Source organism: Euprymna scolopes, chromosome 36, assembly GCF_053919585.1.
Source record: "Euprymna scolopes isolate OS-2025 chromosome 36, ASM5391958v1, whole genome shotgun sequence".
Lineage (NCBI taxonomy): Eukaryota > Metazoa > Mollusca > Cephalopoda > Sepiida > Sepiolidae > Euprymna > Euprymna scolopes.
Genome location: NC_136517.1, coordinates 80137687 through 80152755, shown reverse-complemented (window position 1 = coordinate 80152755; position 15069 = coordinate 80137687).

The following is a 15069-nucleotide window of genomic DNA, read 5'->3' as shown; positions in this document are numbered from 1 at the left end:
ATTAAAAGTCGGTCAATTTAGCTCTTATGCGTAGATCATCGTATAACGATTTGATCACTGTCTGTCTGACGTAATGAACATTTAAATTAAAATGTTTAAAAATTCAACGCTATTTCACACGGTTAATGGTAGCCGAATGGATACGGCCTCCGCTAATCGAGCTAGAGATGTCTCGTGTCGCGGGGTTCGAATCGTTCGACTGGTAGTAATCGTGACACCCTGCACTGAAGAATCCCGAAAGGATGAAACACTAGTGTCTGTAGGTATTTTATTATTATAGTAAAAAAATAATTATATATATATACTTGTTATTTTTTGTTTTTTATACTTATTACTGCATATATTATCTATTATTTATAATTAACGGTTCCCATATCGTGTTAAAATCTACACTAGGTCGCCACACCACGGTGTCACACGTCCATCTTACGCGGTGGATGTTTCTTTCTTTGCCCGAACATTCGCCGACAGTTTCGCAACCGTTTCTCCTCTTCGATTTTATACGTTTATCATTTTTGACGCGCACTTTGCTTATTTTCTCCTTATTTTCTTCTGACGCAAGCCACGCGCACTTGCTAATTTGTATACGTGCTCAAACGGCTACCGCTGCTTTCTTTTACACAGGAACCACTACTTATCAAGGCCCGGAGGCCAATCGAGGATAAGAATTAATGAGTGTACATTAGGTAATGTGAATATAGGGTAGTGAACATAAGTAGTGGGAATTTTGTAAATTGGATTATTAGGAGAACGGTTCATCAAGAATTTGTTTACGTTGGACTTCAAGACAATCAGATTGTAGTCAGCTGGAAAGCAAACAATCGGAAGAGAGTTTCACAGGCGTGCAGTTTTAAGAAAGAAGCTTTGTTCATGGAATCGACATTTAGGCACAGGCAAGGAGTGTGGGGAAATTAATAGTGGTTGTAGCTAGTCAAGTATTTTTGTGAAAGTTTGGCGAGGGGGGGGGCATAGATTGAAGCTCAGATGAGCACTTGCCATGAAAATAACGGTAAAGTAGACACATGCTCGCAACGTCTTTTCGGCGGGAAAGAGGTGCCAGGGAAAAGAAAAGGGCAACCTCCACTAAGATACGAAGTCTATTTTGAACTCTGTTAAGGCAGGATAAGCTCTTTCTAGCAGCTGATCCTGCCAAGATGTGGCAACGGTACTCCATCGTTGTTGCTTCTAATACCTTCATTTACATCTATCCTTCGATGCTGATGATATTTTCACACACCCTTATACGCGCTCAGTTACACTTCAGGCGTGTCCTCTAAAACGCGGGGGAATTTCGCTAACCTTTAACCCTAACCTTTAACATCGACGGGGAATTTTGAATTTTAATCTTTTATTAAATCCATATTGATAGCATGTTATTGTTCTGGCCTTGCCGTAATATACGCTTAAATATGATATTTTAATTGCGTAGATTTCGTATAACAATAATTATAGCGTCGATTATTTCATATTATATTGTACCCAATATATAGTCTGGTCCTGGATATGACCTTAAACTATATTCAGTGGTGAGGCCCAAGATTGCGGGCTTTGGGGAGTGTGGGGCCACTCTTTAATTGCCATTGCTCCCAGGTCCAATCTGACCCGGAGTGGTAGTACCTGTTAGGGTCCCAACTATGGGTTAAATAGAAACCGACTTGAAAACAACAAATATATTCTATTAAAAAATTTTTCTTCAAAATAACTGGATTCGGCATCAAATAACATGAAAAGGGTTGATATGCCGTAAAACAAAAACAACCACCCAATATATAGTCATGATTTCAAAAGTAAAAAAACAAAAACAAAAAAAAATGATTTGAGTGCCATAAACTAGAATCGAAACCGAAACCTAGTTTCGTGATTTAAACTATGTCTACAAGTTAAGCAAGTGCGACTTTTATTAAATGCGAGCTGTTTTTTATGAAAACAATGTTTTAGATCAAGATGGAAGCAAGAGCAGTCAGACGGTCTACAGAGTTTCATTTATACATCTATGAAAGTGGAAATGTGTGTGAGGACTATATACTCAACAAATGTTTTATCTACAAACTTGAAATTTGGTATATAGCGTATTCAGACATGAAAAACCTTTTAATCGGTCGGAAAACGGGCTGCAAAGGGACCACAATTAAAAAATTGGTATTTTTTATCTGTTTGTCAACTGTTTTACGAGGTTTCAAAACAATTTATAAGAACGTGGCAAGCTGGTATAATGGTTATCGTACTTGACTCACTGTTTTTAGGTTTGAGTTTCAATCAAACCTCGAGTATTTTTTCATTTTTTACGAGAAGTGAACTGTTTAAAAAAACATAATACTCGCATGAACAATGTCTCAGTTTTTTTTCGTTTAATTTTTACTTTGTTTTTTAAAAGTAATTTTACGTTACCGGGCAACACCGGGTACATCTTGTAGTAATTATATAAATATGGATATCGCTTGTTTTTTGGGAATGCTTCAACGTTTTTTTTTTTTTTTTTTTTTTTTTTTTTTTTTGTTTTGTAGAATTCTCAGTATTAATTGAAAGGGATCGCGAGAAAACGTAATCCTAGAGGGAGCTCCAAAACGGCCCAACGCTATGGAAATGTGGAGATCAAGATGATACGATGCAACGATGCATAGTTTGCGCTCCGCTACCCAAACAGTGCAGCTCGAAAGCTCTTTAAAGCATACAACAATAATGGAAAAGGCTGCATAAAAATAGTGAGAAAATCTCGTATGACTACACGCTTCAAAAGTGATACAAAAAGCAGAAGTAGAAGAAAGAAAGAAAGAAAGAAAGAAAGAAGGACAAGAAGAAGAAGAATCAGGAAAAGAAGAAGAAGAAGAAAAAGAAGAAAGAAAGAAAAAGGACAAGAAGAAGAAGAATCAGAAAAAGAAGAAGAAGAAGAAGAAGAAGAAGAAGAAGAAAAAGAAGAAAGAAAGAAGGACAAGAAGAAGAAGAATCAGGAAAAGAAGAAGAAGAAGAAGAAGAAGAAAAAGAAGAAAGAAAGAAAAAGAAGAACCAGAAAAAGAAGTAAGAAGAAGAAAGAAAGAAAAAGAAGAATCAGAAGAAGTAAAAGAAGAAGAAAGAAAGAATAAAAGAAATAAAGAACCAGAAGAAGAAGAAGAAGAAGAAGAAGAAGAAGAAGAAAGAAAGAAAGAAAAAGAACCAGAAAAAGAAGTAAGAAGAAGAAAGAAAGAAAGAAAAATAAGAATCAGAAGAAGTAAAAGAAGAAGAAAGAAAGAAAGAATAAAAGAAATAAAGAAGAAGAAGAAGAAGAAGAAGAAGAAGTGCAGGGTGTTGGTTGGGAGAATCAATTGCATCAGTTGCACTAATGACCTTTCCCACGCTCCACAGTGGACGCCCATGTACGAGTCGTAATTTGTTTTCGCGCGTATTTCGTTGTAGTCGTACATACGTAGATGCGTATTTGAATTTCCATATTGAGTGCGAAGGCTTTTCTTACAAGGAATTGCTTAGTTTTTAGAGAGACGCATGACTTCGACAAAGGCATCTATTGTATTTCCCTCTTCTATCTTGTTCAAACAATCTTATCAAACTTATTTTATTCACAAGTTCAAGCATATATATATATATATATATATATATATATATATATATATATATATATATATATATATATATGTGTGTGTGTGTGTGTGTGTGTGTGTGTATATATGTATATATGTGTGTGTGTGTGTTTGTGTGTGTGTGTGTATCTATATATGTTTTATTTTATTTTTTTAATTCAATTTTCACCCCAAACAAGGCACAGTGCCACTTTGAAGCAGGGGGCTACTATCAGGGACTTGATTAGCAGGGGCATTATGAAGGGAGATGAGTAGAAAGATGTTTGTTCACGTTACACTTGAACTTCTGCATATCAGTACAGTTGGGAAAGCAGAATCCCGGAAGGGAGTTCCAAAGACCCGCAGTTCTGGGGAAGAAACTATTGGAGTAAAAAGCTTTCTTGCACCTAGGGATCTCTACTGTAAAGGGATGAGACTTAGTAGCTTGTCGGGTTTGTCGGGGGTAGTTACGTCGAGGGGGTACAAGTGTTTGCAGTTCGTCAGAGCATTCACCATTAAAGTATTTGTAGAAAAGGCAGAGGGATGCAACATCTCGTCGATGAGACAGAGGCTGAGGCCTAGATGACAGTTCAGGGCCTATCAGGTTGGCGACTCTCTTTTGAACCCTGTCCAGGAGCGAGAGACAAGCAGCAGATGCACTAGCCCAGATGTGACAACAGTACTCCATACATAGGCGAATGGTGGCCTTATAGAGGTACAGGAAACTGTCAAGCGTAAGTAGTTTTCTAGCACGGTAGAGGCAGCCAACCTTCCTTGCAGCAGCCTTTGTAATGCTCTCAATGTATCTATTCCAGTTCATATTCCCTGTAAACGTTAGGCCGAGGTGTTTAAAAGAAGTACTTTCAGGCAATGTGTTCTTGGCCATTTCTATTGGTGGTAGAGAAGGTTTCTTGTAGTTATTGAAGGAAACAAGCTTAGTTTTAGCAGCATTGAATGTGACCATCCATTTTTGTCCCCATTCCAATACAGATTGGAGATCATCCTCTAGTGTTTCTGCCATTTCCTTAGATTTGTGTTCATTTGTTTTCCCCTCATATCTGTTATAGAGAGTGGTGTCATCGGCAAATATACCCACCTCCGAAACAATTTTATCAGGGAGGTCATTTATTAATATCAGGAATAATAGAGGTCCAAGGATAGACCCCTGAGGTACTCCCGCATTTATGTCATATTGTTTAGATGTACGACCGCCGAGGACAACTTGGATTTTTCTTTTACTTAAGAAGGATTTAATTACATTATGAATTCTTCCAGTGATTCCATATGATCTAATTTTCCTTAGAAGACCATCGTACCATACCCTGTCAAAAGCCTTAGATATATCAAGGGCCACCGCTCTACCCTCCCCTGTTTTGTCTAATAAACGGTATATACGTTCAGAAACTACAGTTAAGATATCTGCTGTTGAGCGGGCTTGTCTGAATCCATATTGTTTGTCAGTCAGGAGTTTAGCAGCTGTTATGTGCTGGACTAGGGCTTGATTAACTAAGGACTCAAATATTTTGGCGAAAAGCGGGAGGAGGCTAATGGGGCGATAATTTAGTGGGTCAGTTCTTTCACCAGAATTCTTGAAGACTGGTACCACAGAAGCGGTTTTCCAGCAGTCAGGAAAGCAAGATTCGTTGAGGCATTTATTGTACAGTTTGGACAGAACTGGAGCAACCTCGGCAGAGCATTTTTTTAATAGCACAGCCGGGATGAGATCTGGTCCACATGCTTTTGAGGTGTCTAGGTTTTTTATAATAGCATGTACCTGAGAAGGGGTGATTTTGAGATCGTCTAATGTAGCGTCTGTTCGCAGAGGAAAATCAGGGAGGGAGTGGTGTACCGGGTTCAGTGTGGAGTTTGAGGCAAACCGACTGGCAAGCAGATTGCCGTGCAAGCAACCTCATATATATATATATATATATATATATATATATATATATATATATATATATATATATATATATATTCATGTTGGGACGATTAATCGGAATCGGAATCGGGAATCGGAAAAATCGAAAGATTTGAGGGTATCGGAATCAGTATCCAAATCGGAAAAAATGATGCTTATTTTCCGATGCCAAAACGATTCTTTTAATTGTATTTTTTGATTTGATTTTGTTTAAAGCAAAATCTTACACTGCTGGTAATAATGATAAAATGATAAACATTTATTGATTTTAAAATACCAGTAAAGCTAAAATCAATAGATCATCTGCCGTAAGTTTATTTTGACGTCTAGGAAAATATCTGCATATTAAACATGTGTTTTTACGAAAATCGGGTGAAATAACAGCGGAGTTTCTATCTTTAAAAGCATATCTGAGAAAATTGACCAAGTCCTATCTGCTTATCCTTCAGTTAACATTCACGTATGTGGAGACTTCAATGTTCACAACGTCGAATGGTTGACCCACTCAAACAAGACCGATGATGAGGGGAGGTTCTGTCATGATTTCTCCATTGCCTATGACCTCACTCAGATTGTTCAGGAACCCACCCGTGTACCCGACAATGACGGCCAGTATGCGAGCCTACTAGACCTTTTTCTCACAACTTGCCCTGAACAATGTTCAGTTTCTGTTCTGTCGCCTCTTGGATCTTCTGACCACTCTGTTGTATCAATTAAGATAAAAATGAAATGCAATAAGTCCCCAGACGTACCTCTCCATCGTACAGTATATCGATACACTAAGGCTGACTGGGATAGCTTCCGTACATTTATATCAGATCTACCTCTGCATTCCATGTTTAAAAATGATGTGTCCTCTATAGTATCAGACCTGACGGAATGGTTAATTGTAGGTATTGATCGTTTCATACCCTCAAAAAAGTTTCAGCAAAAACCTAACAGCCAGCCATGGTTTTCTCCAGAATGTGCTGCTGCCATTGCGCACAGAAATAACTTCTTCCACTGCTTCTAATGTAATAGATATATGGAAACTAAAGCCGCTTTCAGGACTGGCAGCAACCATTGTAAGAAAGTAATAAAGAACGCAAGAGGGTTGTATGCTCAATCCGTTAAGTCCAAAGTAGCTGAGCAGCGGCTTGGTTCCCACCACTTTTGGCAAATAGCAAACAGAATCCTGAACAGAAGCGTGTGCTCTATCCCAACTATTATCAATGGACCTGGGGTAATCTCGTCAGCATCAGACAAAGCCAAACTCTTTGCCAAGAACTTTGCAGCTAATTCTACCCTTTGCGACCAAGGCCGCCAACCCCCAATATTTCCTCCTGTATCAGAAAACACGCTATGTGATATACGTATATCTGTACGTGATGTTGCCAAGCTAATCAAAAACCTTGATTCCAGTAAAGCAACTGGCCCTGACGGTATTCCAATTATAGTACTCAAAAAACTTCAACCTGAACTAGCGCCCATACTTACAAAACTGTTTAAACGTTGTCTTAAGGAGAATAGTTTCTCATCTCCCCGGAAAATTTTATCAGTATGCCCTGTATTTAAGAATTCAGGTGATCGCTCATCCCCCTCTCAGTACAGGCCAATAAGTCTCCTGTGCGTCATGAGTAAGTTGCTGGAATCTGAGTTAAATACAGAAGTAATCAACCATCTCAACAAAAATAACCTTCTTAGTGACACACAATATGGTTTCCGTTCTGCTAGATCTACAACAGATGTGCTTACAGTTATATCTCATAGGATTAGCAAATCTCTCGACGTAGGCAACCTTTCTAGGGCAATTGCTCTTGACATATCTAAGGCCTTTGATAGGGTATGGCATAAAGGTTTACTTCATAAGATCTCTAGCTATGGTATAGCTGGAAATGTCTTCTCAATTATTAAATCATTTCTTTTTGATAGGTTCCTAAGAGTAGTAGTTGAGGGGCAAAAATCAGAAGCTCACAGTATTAATGCCGGTGTCCCTCCGGGGTCCATCCTGGGCCCAACTCTTTTCCTGATCTACATTAATGATCTTCCAAATCACATCCTTACATCATTTGTAGACATTTATGCTGACGACACTACCATTTATGGTAGCACATCTAAGACAGTAAACGACCAAGTTCTCTCCAATTCTCTCTCCTCTGATCTTGAGCACGTAGTACAATGGGGAAAGGAGTGGCTGGTTACTTCTAATGCATCTAAAACCAAGCTTCTCTCTTTACATCATCAATATTCTGATCCACATCTGGCATCAATTGAAATGAATGGCTCTCGTCTTCAGGAGGCCTCAAGTTTTGACAAGCTTCTGGGCTTGAGCATTACTCCTGATCTTAAACGGAACACGTACATCAAATCTGTTGCCAAGGCCGCTGGAAAAATGGTGGGATCTTTCTATCGATCCGGTAGATATCTTACTGTTGATGCAATTCTCTATCTATATAAGAGCCAGGTACGTCCAAGGATGGAATACTGTTGCCACATCTGGGCAGGAGTTGCTAGAAAGGACTTGTCCTGCCTTGATAGAGTTCAAAATAGACTTCGTAGCCTCGTAGGAGATGTCCTTTTCTCTTCCCTGCAACCTCTATCTCACAGAAGACATGTTGCGAGTTTGTCTCTGATGTATCGTTATTTTCATGGAAAGTGTTCGACTGAGCTTCAGTCTATGGTCCCCCCTCACCTAACTTTCACAAAAAACACTCGTCTAGCTGAAAACACTATCAATAATTCCCCCCACTCTTTATCTGTGCCTAAACCTAAACGTAGATTCCATGAACAAAGCTTCTTTCTTAGAACTGCACGCTTGTAGAATTGTCTTCCGTTTTTCTGCTTTCCGGCTGACTACAATATGGTTGTGTTCAAGTCTAACGCAAATAAGTTCTTGATGAGCCGTTCCATATAAGTTATCAAATGTACCGAATTTTCATTACTAATGATTACTATATTGTCCAATTTCTACTGTACACTCTTTAACCGTTATCCTTGAGTGGCCTCTTGGCCTTGATAATGTGGAAAGCCTATGTAAAAAAAAATAATAATAATAACAATCTCATAGTTAAATAATTAGAGATTTATAAAGAACCGGAATCGATAATTGTGTCGGAATCGGGAAAAATATTGGAATCGTTCCATCATTAATATATATATATATATATATATATATATATATATATATATATATATATATATTACCGTATCTTTCTGTTTAGTTACGTTATTGTTTCAGCTACTCGGCCGTTTTTTTTGGCCGTCTGTAGCTTCCTCAGACTTTTACAGAAATATATATTAAATTCAAAGATGGCGTAACTAAAAGAATACACAATTGCAGCTTCACTTCAGATATTCGAATTTTGCGATCATGACAATATTCCATATTTTCTTTTTAAAGTTTATAAGTTTCTTTTCTTTCGGTGAGTTAAGGGCGGAATAAATTCAAACATTGACATAATAATTACGTGAATAATTCTGCGCTACGAAACATGTGCTATATATTTATATATTACCATAGAAAAATGCGAGCATGAAAAATAATATGGTTAAGCTTTAACATGGAAAAGTAAAGGACTAGTTGTTAAAACTGGAAAGTGAATGACAAGATATTCTAGTAAAAAATGTAATAAATTCATAACTTAAAATATTGCAGTATTAAGAATTGATTAGATAATCTTATAAATTAAATTTAAAAAAAAACAATCTTACGCAATCATTAGTGTAAGATGTCAATTCCTACAGAAGCAGCTTATCCTATCTTGACAGAGTTCAAAGTAGACTGCGGAGCTTAGTGGGGATGCCCTTTTCTCTTTCCTGCAACCTCTTTCATACAGAAGAGACGTCGCGAGCCTGTCTCTTCTTTATCGTTATTTTCGTGACAAGTGCTCATCTGAGTTTCACTCTATGGTCCCCCCCTCACCAAACTTTCACGAAAAACACTCATCTAGCCAAAACCACTATCAATAATTTCCCACACTCTTTGTCTGTACCTAAACCTAAATGCAGATTCCATGAACAAAGCTTCTTTCTTAGAACCGGACGCCTGTGGAATTCTCTCCCGATTGCCTGCTTTCCAGTTGACTACAATCTGATTGTCTTCAAGTCCAATGTAAACAAGTTCTTGATGAACCGTCCCCCTAAGTAATCCAGTTTACAAAATTCCCACTACTTATGTTTACTACGCTATAATCACATTGACTAATGTATACCCATTAACTCTTATTCTCGAGTGGCGTCCGGGCCTTGATAAGTGGTAATTCCTGCGTAAATAAAAAGTAACCTTATCTTTGTGAAGAACAGTCTCTACTAAACTATTCTGTCAATTTTTGGTCTACAGACTTGGAACTTGATATATAAAATGGATTCTAGGGCAAAAAAAAAAAATCATAGATGAAAATTTTTAAAACGGCGGCGGCGAGACGACCCTGAAAGAAAAATTGTGACACTGGCGTCAAAGTCGGGCGAGAGCAAACAATTTATATAAATTCTAGCAGGGGCGCCCAGCGTTGCCCGGTCGTAATATGCGCTTAAATATGATTTTTTATGCAGATTTCGTAATTATTCTTATAGCATCGATTATTTCATATTATATTGTGCCTAATACATAATCATTATTTCAAAAGTAAAAAAAAAAAAAAAAATTGAGTGCCATCAGCCAGAATCGAACCGGAAACCAAAACATAGCAAAATATAGTTTCGTGATTAAAACAATACGTTTAATGATATTTTAATTTCCGCAGGTTTCATATTTATTATTATAGTCAATTATTTCACATTATATTGTACCCAACATATAGTTGCGATTTCAAAAGTTAAAAAAAAAAGAAGTGATTTGAGCGCCATCAGCTGTAATCGAAACCAAAACCAAAGCATAACAAAAATAGTTTTATGATATAAAACAATGTCTACAAGTTAAGCAAAGGCTGGAGTTTATTTGAACTCAATATGGTTGGACTGCGAAAAGGGGAACGGTGAATTTTGTTAAATACAAACTGGTTCGCATGACAACAATGTTTTATAGTTTATTTTTAGTTTTTTTTATTGCTTCAAGTTTTTTTTTATTTTTTTATTGCTTCAAGTTTTTTTTGTTTTTTTATTGCTTCAAGTTTTTTTTTTGTTTTTTTTATTGCTTCAAGTTTTTTTTTAATTGCTTCAAGTTTTTTGTTGTTTTTTTATTGCTTCAAATGTTTTTTTATTCATTGCTTTTTTTTTTATTTCTCCAATCCTTTTATTTTTGGACTGCTTCAATTTTTTTTTCTATGATTTCAATGCTTTTTGTAATTGTTTCAATGTTTTTTTTATTCAATGTTTTTTTATGGCTTCAATTTTTTATTGCTTTTTCTATTGCTTCAATGCTTTTTCGATTGCTTCAATGTTTTTTTATTCAATGTTTAATATGGCTTCAATGTTTTTTGACTGCTTTAATGTTTTTTATTGCTTCAATGCATTTTTATTGCTTCAATGTTTTACATTGCTTCAATGTTTTTTGTTGCTTCATTGTTTTTATTGCTTAAATGTTCCTTGATTGATCCAATGTTCTTTTTATTGCTTCGATGTTTTTTTTTTACTTAAATGTTTTTATTCAATGTTTTTTTTATTATTTCAATATTCTTTTTATTGCTCCAATGTTGTTTTATAGCTTCAATATTTTTGATTGCTTCAATGTTCTTGATTGCTTCAATGTTTTTGATTGCTTCAACGTTTTTATTGCTTCAATGTTTTATGGCTTCAAGTTTTTTACTGCTTTTTCTATTGCTTCAATGCTTTTTCGATTGCTTCAATGCTTTTTATTCAATGTTTTATATGGCTTCAATGTTTTTTACTGATTTAATGTTTTTTATTGCCTCAATGGTTTATATTGCTTCAATCTTTTTTGTTGCTTCAAAGTTGTTATTGCTTAAATGTTTCTTGATTGCTTCAATGTTCTTTTTTATTGCTTCGATGTTTTTATTACTTAAATGTTTTTATTGCTACAATGTTTTTAATTGCTTCAATGATTTTTGATTGCTTCAATGTTCTTTGTATTGCTTCAATATTTTTCATTGCTTCAATGTTTTTCATTGCTTCAATGTTTTTTTATTGCTTCAATGTTTTTATTGCTTCAATGTTTTTTAATTTCTTCAATGCTTTTTGATTGCTTCAAATTTTCTTTTGCTTTATTGTTTTTTTTTGCTTCAATGTTTTTTAATTTCTTCAATGCTTTTTGATTGCTTCAAATTTTCTTTTGCTTTATTGTTTTTTTTTGCTTCAATGTTTTTTATTGCTTCATTGTTTTTAATGATTTAATGTTTTTTGACTGCTTCAATTATTTGTTGCTTCAATGATTTTTTTTTGTTTTTTAATTGCTTCAATGTTGTTTCTTTATTTAAAATTCTCAGTATTACTTGAAAAGGATCGCGAGGAGACGCTTCTACTGTAACCTCAGAGGAAGTTCCAAAATGGCCTAACCATTTGCGAATGTTAAGAGAAAGATCATACGATGAAACCCTGTAATGTTTGCACAAATAGTACAGCTTAAAACATCTTTACAGCATACAATAATAAAGCAAAAGGCTGCATGAAATAGTGAGGCACTCTTTCGTAGATGATATGAAATGATCAAACAACAAAGATTATTCGTTCAACAGCTACCAACACACAACCTTTAGGATTCCTTTATCACGCACCTGGAATCCAACTGATTTGTACATGAAGTACAGAGTTATGTTTTCTTTCAGGAGTTTTCCTTTTTTTTATTTTTTGTTCTTTTTTACATTGTAAACTAGTTCTCGCGCCCTAAGCGATGGCCAAACTCACACGACCAGAACGAGAACAATAAAAACAAGAGAAAATCGAATATAGAATCACGGCAAACACCGTTGGGATCGACGATTGTAACCAGGGACGGCATTTTTTTATAATTTTATCGACCAAACAAATGGAAATTATGTCCGAAGTTAAGGAATTGTCTTTGCAGTTTAGTGAAACTGATGTAATTCTGTGTTTTGTTAAAGTACTAGCAGGGAGGAGCACCGGCCTTGCCCGGTCGTAAAATACACTTAAATATATTTCAATTCCTGCAGATTTCGTATTTATTATTACAGAGCGAGTTGAATATAATATTGTACCTGTTATATAGCACTGTGCGGCACAATCACGTTGACACACCGGTTCTCGCCAGATTACCGAAGTTAAGCAACGTTGAGACTGGTCAGTACCATTTGGAAAGGCTAGACGTCGTATGTACCTTCCGGGAAGGTTGGGCGTGGAGCCAGCACACTCACCCCGATAAAAGAACTCCTCGCTACAAAAGCATCCATAAAGTTGTAGATGGTCTATGCCCCACGGGGACTCAATCATATGGTAGGGACTATATAATACTTCGTGATTTTGTCATATACAAATACGGAAAAATCACGTTAACACACCAGTTCCTGTTAGATCAAAAAAGTTAAGAAACCTTGAGCTTGGTCAGTATTAATATGGGTGACCATTTGAGAATTCCAGCTCATATATATATATATATATATATATATATATATATATATATATATATATATATATATCCGCTGTACCCGGCCACGCGTTGCTGTGTCTCAGTTTGTTAAAATGAAACACATTCCTCAAGAAAAATTGCATTTTGTATTGTTTATTTACTTTTATTATATTTTGCAATTTTTTTTATCAAGAAAAGTTGGGGGGGGGGTCCACAAAAAAGATTAATTTTTTACCATAAATTGTTAGGTGAAAGTTTTTTTGAGTTTTTTTTTTCAGGAAAACTTGCACTTTTTAAATTCTTTAATTGGCAGTACACGTTTCTTTTTGAAAACGGAATTTTTATTATAAAAAAGAACAGATGAATGCTTTATATGAACACTGTAAATAGTTAGGTGAAAGTAGAGAAAAGTTTGATTTTTTGTTAAGAGAATGTACAAATTATTTGTTTGTCAACATATGTTAAGAAAATAAACAGAAAAATACTCCCATCATTAATTAATTAATTATGCAAAAAAATAAATAAAATGTTGATTTAGTGTTTCAACATTTGAACAACGGTCGGTTGAATCCGGTGATTTCCGAATGAACCCTAACCATAATTGGAATCCGGGGGTGGCGGGTCAGATTCTGCATGAGTACCAATCTTTTTATTTTCGTCTTTTGTTCAATTTTTTTAGTGGGCTATCAGCGATTGAAAACAAACAAATTTAACCTAAAATAAAATGCAAATTCGATTAAATAATTTTAAAAAGTGCTCAACTTCTAATACAAATCCTAGTAAATTAATCCCCCTTATTGGAAACACTCAAAGGAAGGACGAAACCAAATTATTGCCAGTATGTTTGGGAGAGGGTTTTTTTTTCAATATTTTAAGCAGATTTGACACTCAGCTACCAGATTTTTATGGGTCGATTGGTTTTTAATATAATGTAAGCAGATCTAGATGTTTATAATTTACTATAAATCTTGCTGAGTATGCGCTGTTTTACAGTTGTTGTAAAAATGGAACGGAAACTTAAATTTCGCTCCATTTTAATCTTTTTTTTAATTGTGTCCCCCCCAAAAAAAACGAATATTATCTAAAGAATAACATTCAACAATTGTACTTTATATACATAAAACACAAAGTATTTAAAAAAGAAAAAGTTATTAACGAAAGGGAAATAATTCCATTTTTAAACGAAAAAAGTCAGTTTGGTATATCTTTGTGTTATTTTTTACATAAGTCCAACTTAGCGTTCACATTAGAAATGTCGACATTTATAAGTTGTCGGGTACGTTTACAACAAATAAACACTCCAATCTACCCATGTTAAGAACGGCTTTCAGAATAGACACCCCTAACCTTGTCAGCATACCCGAAAAATCTATAAAAGTTGACATGTCGAATGTGAACGATGAGTTGGACGTAATGTAAAAATGTACCGAATTTAAAAGCGAACGAAATTTAAATTTCCGTTCCATTTTTATAACAACCGTAAGCAGAGAATTCTTTGCAAAATTTCCCTAACTTAGTGTATTAATGTTATTTTTTTTAAAACAAAAATAATATTTAGGTTTGGGTATAAATTCCTAAACTCATTTCACATTAAATAATTTAGATTACTGAAATAGGAATCTAATTGGAATCTACCTATGTTAAGAATGGCTTTCGGAATAGACACCCCTAATCTTGTCAGCATTAAAACAACCGTAAACAGAGCATTCTATGCAAATTTTCCCTAACTTAGTGTATTAATGTTTTTTGTTTGTTTGTTTGTTTTTTTTTTAAGTAAAAATAATATTTAGGTTTGGATATAAATTCCTAAACTCATTTCACACTAAATAATTTAGGTGACTGAAATAGGAATCTAATTGAATCTTTAATTTCCTGAATAGTAAAAAGATGGTCCACAATGGTCGATTTGCTGCTAATATCAATTTTTTAGGTACGGGCAAAAATAAACGAAGAATAGGAAGACCTAGTTTTGAAAGACGATTTATCATAATTTTTCTATTTTTTTTAGGTCTCTGACAACTATTTGAAAGATTAAAGACTAAACTTAATTTCCCAAAGGAGAAAAATATTTATAAACGTGAAAGAAAAAAATTATGAAAAATGTTTTCATGGCGAGCTTACCAATTCAGCTAAATTTTGACGTT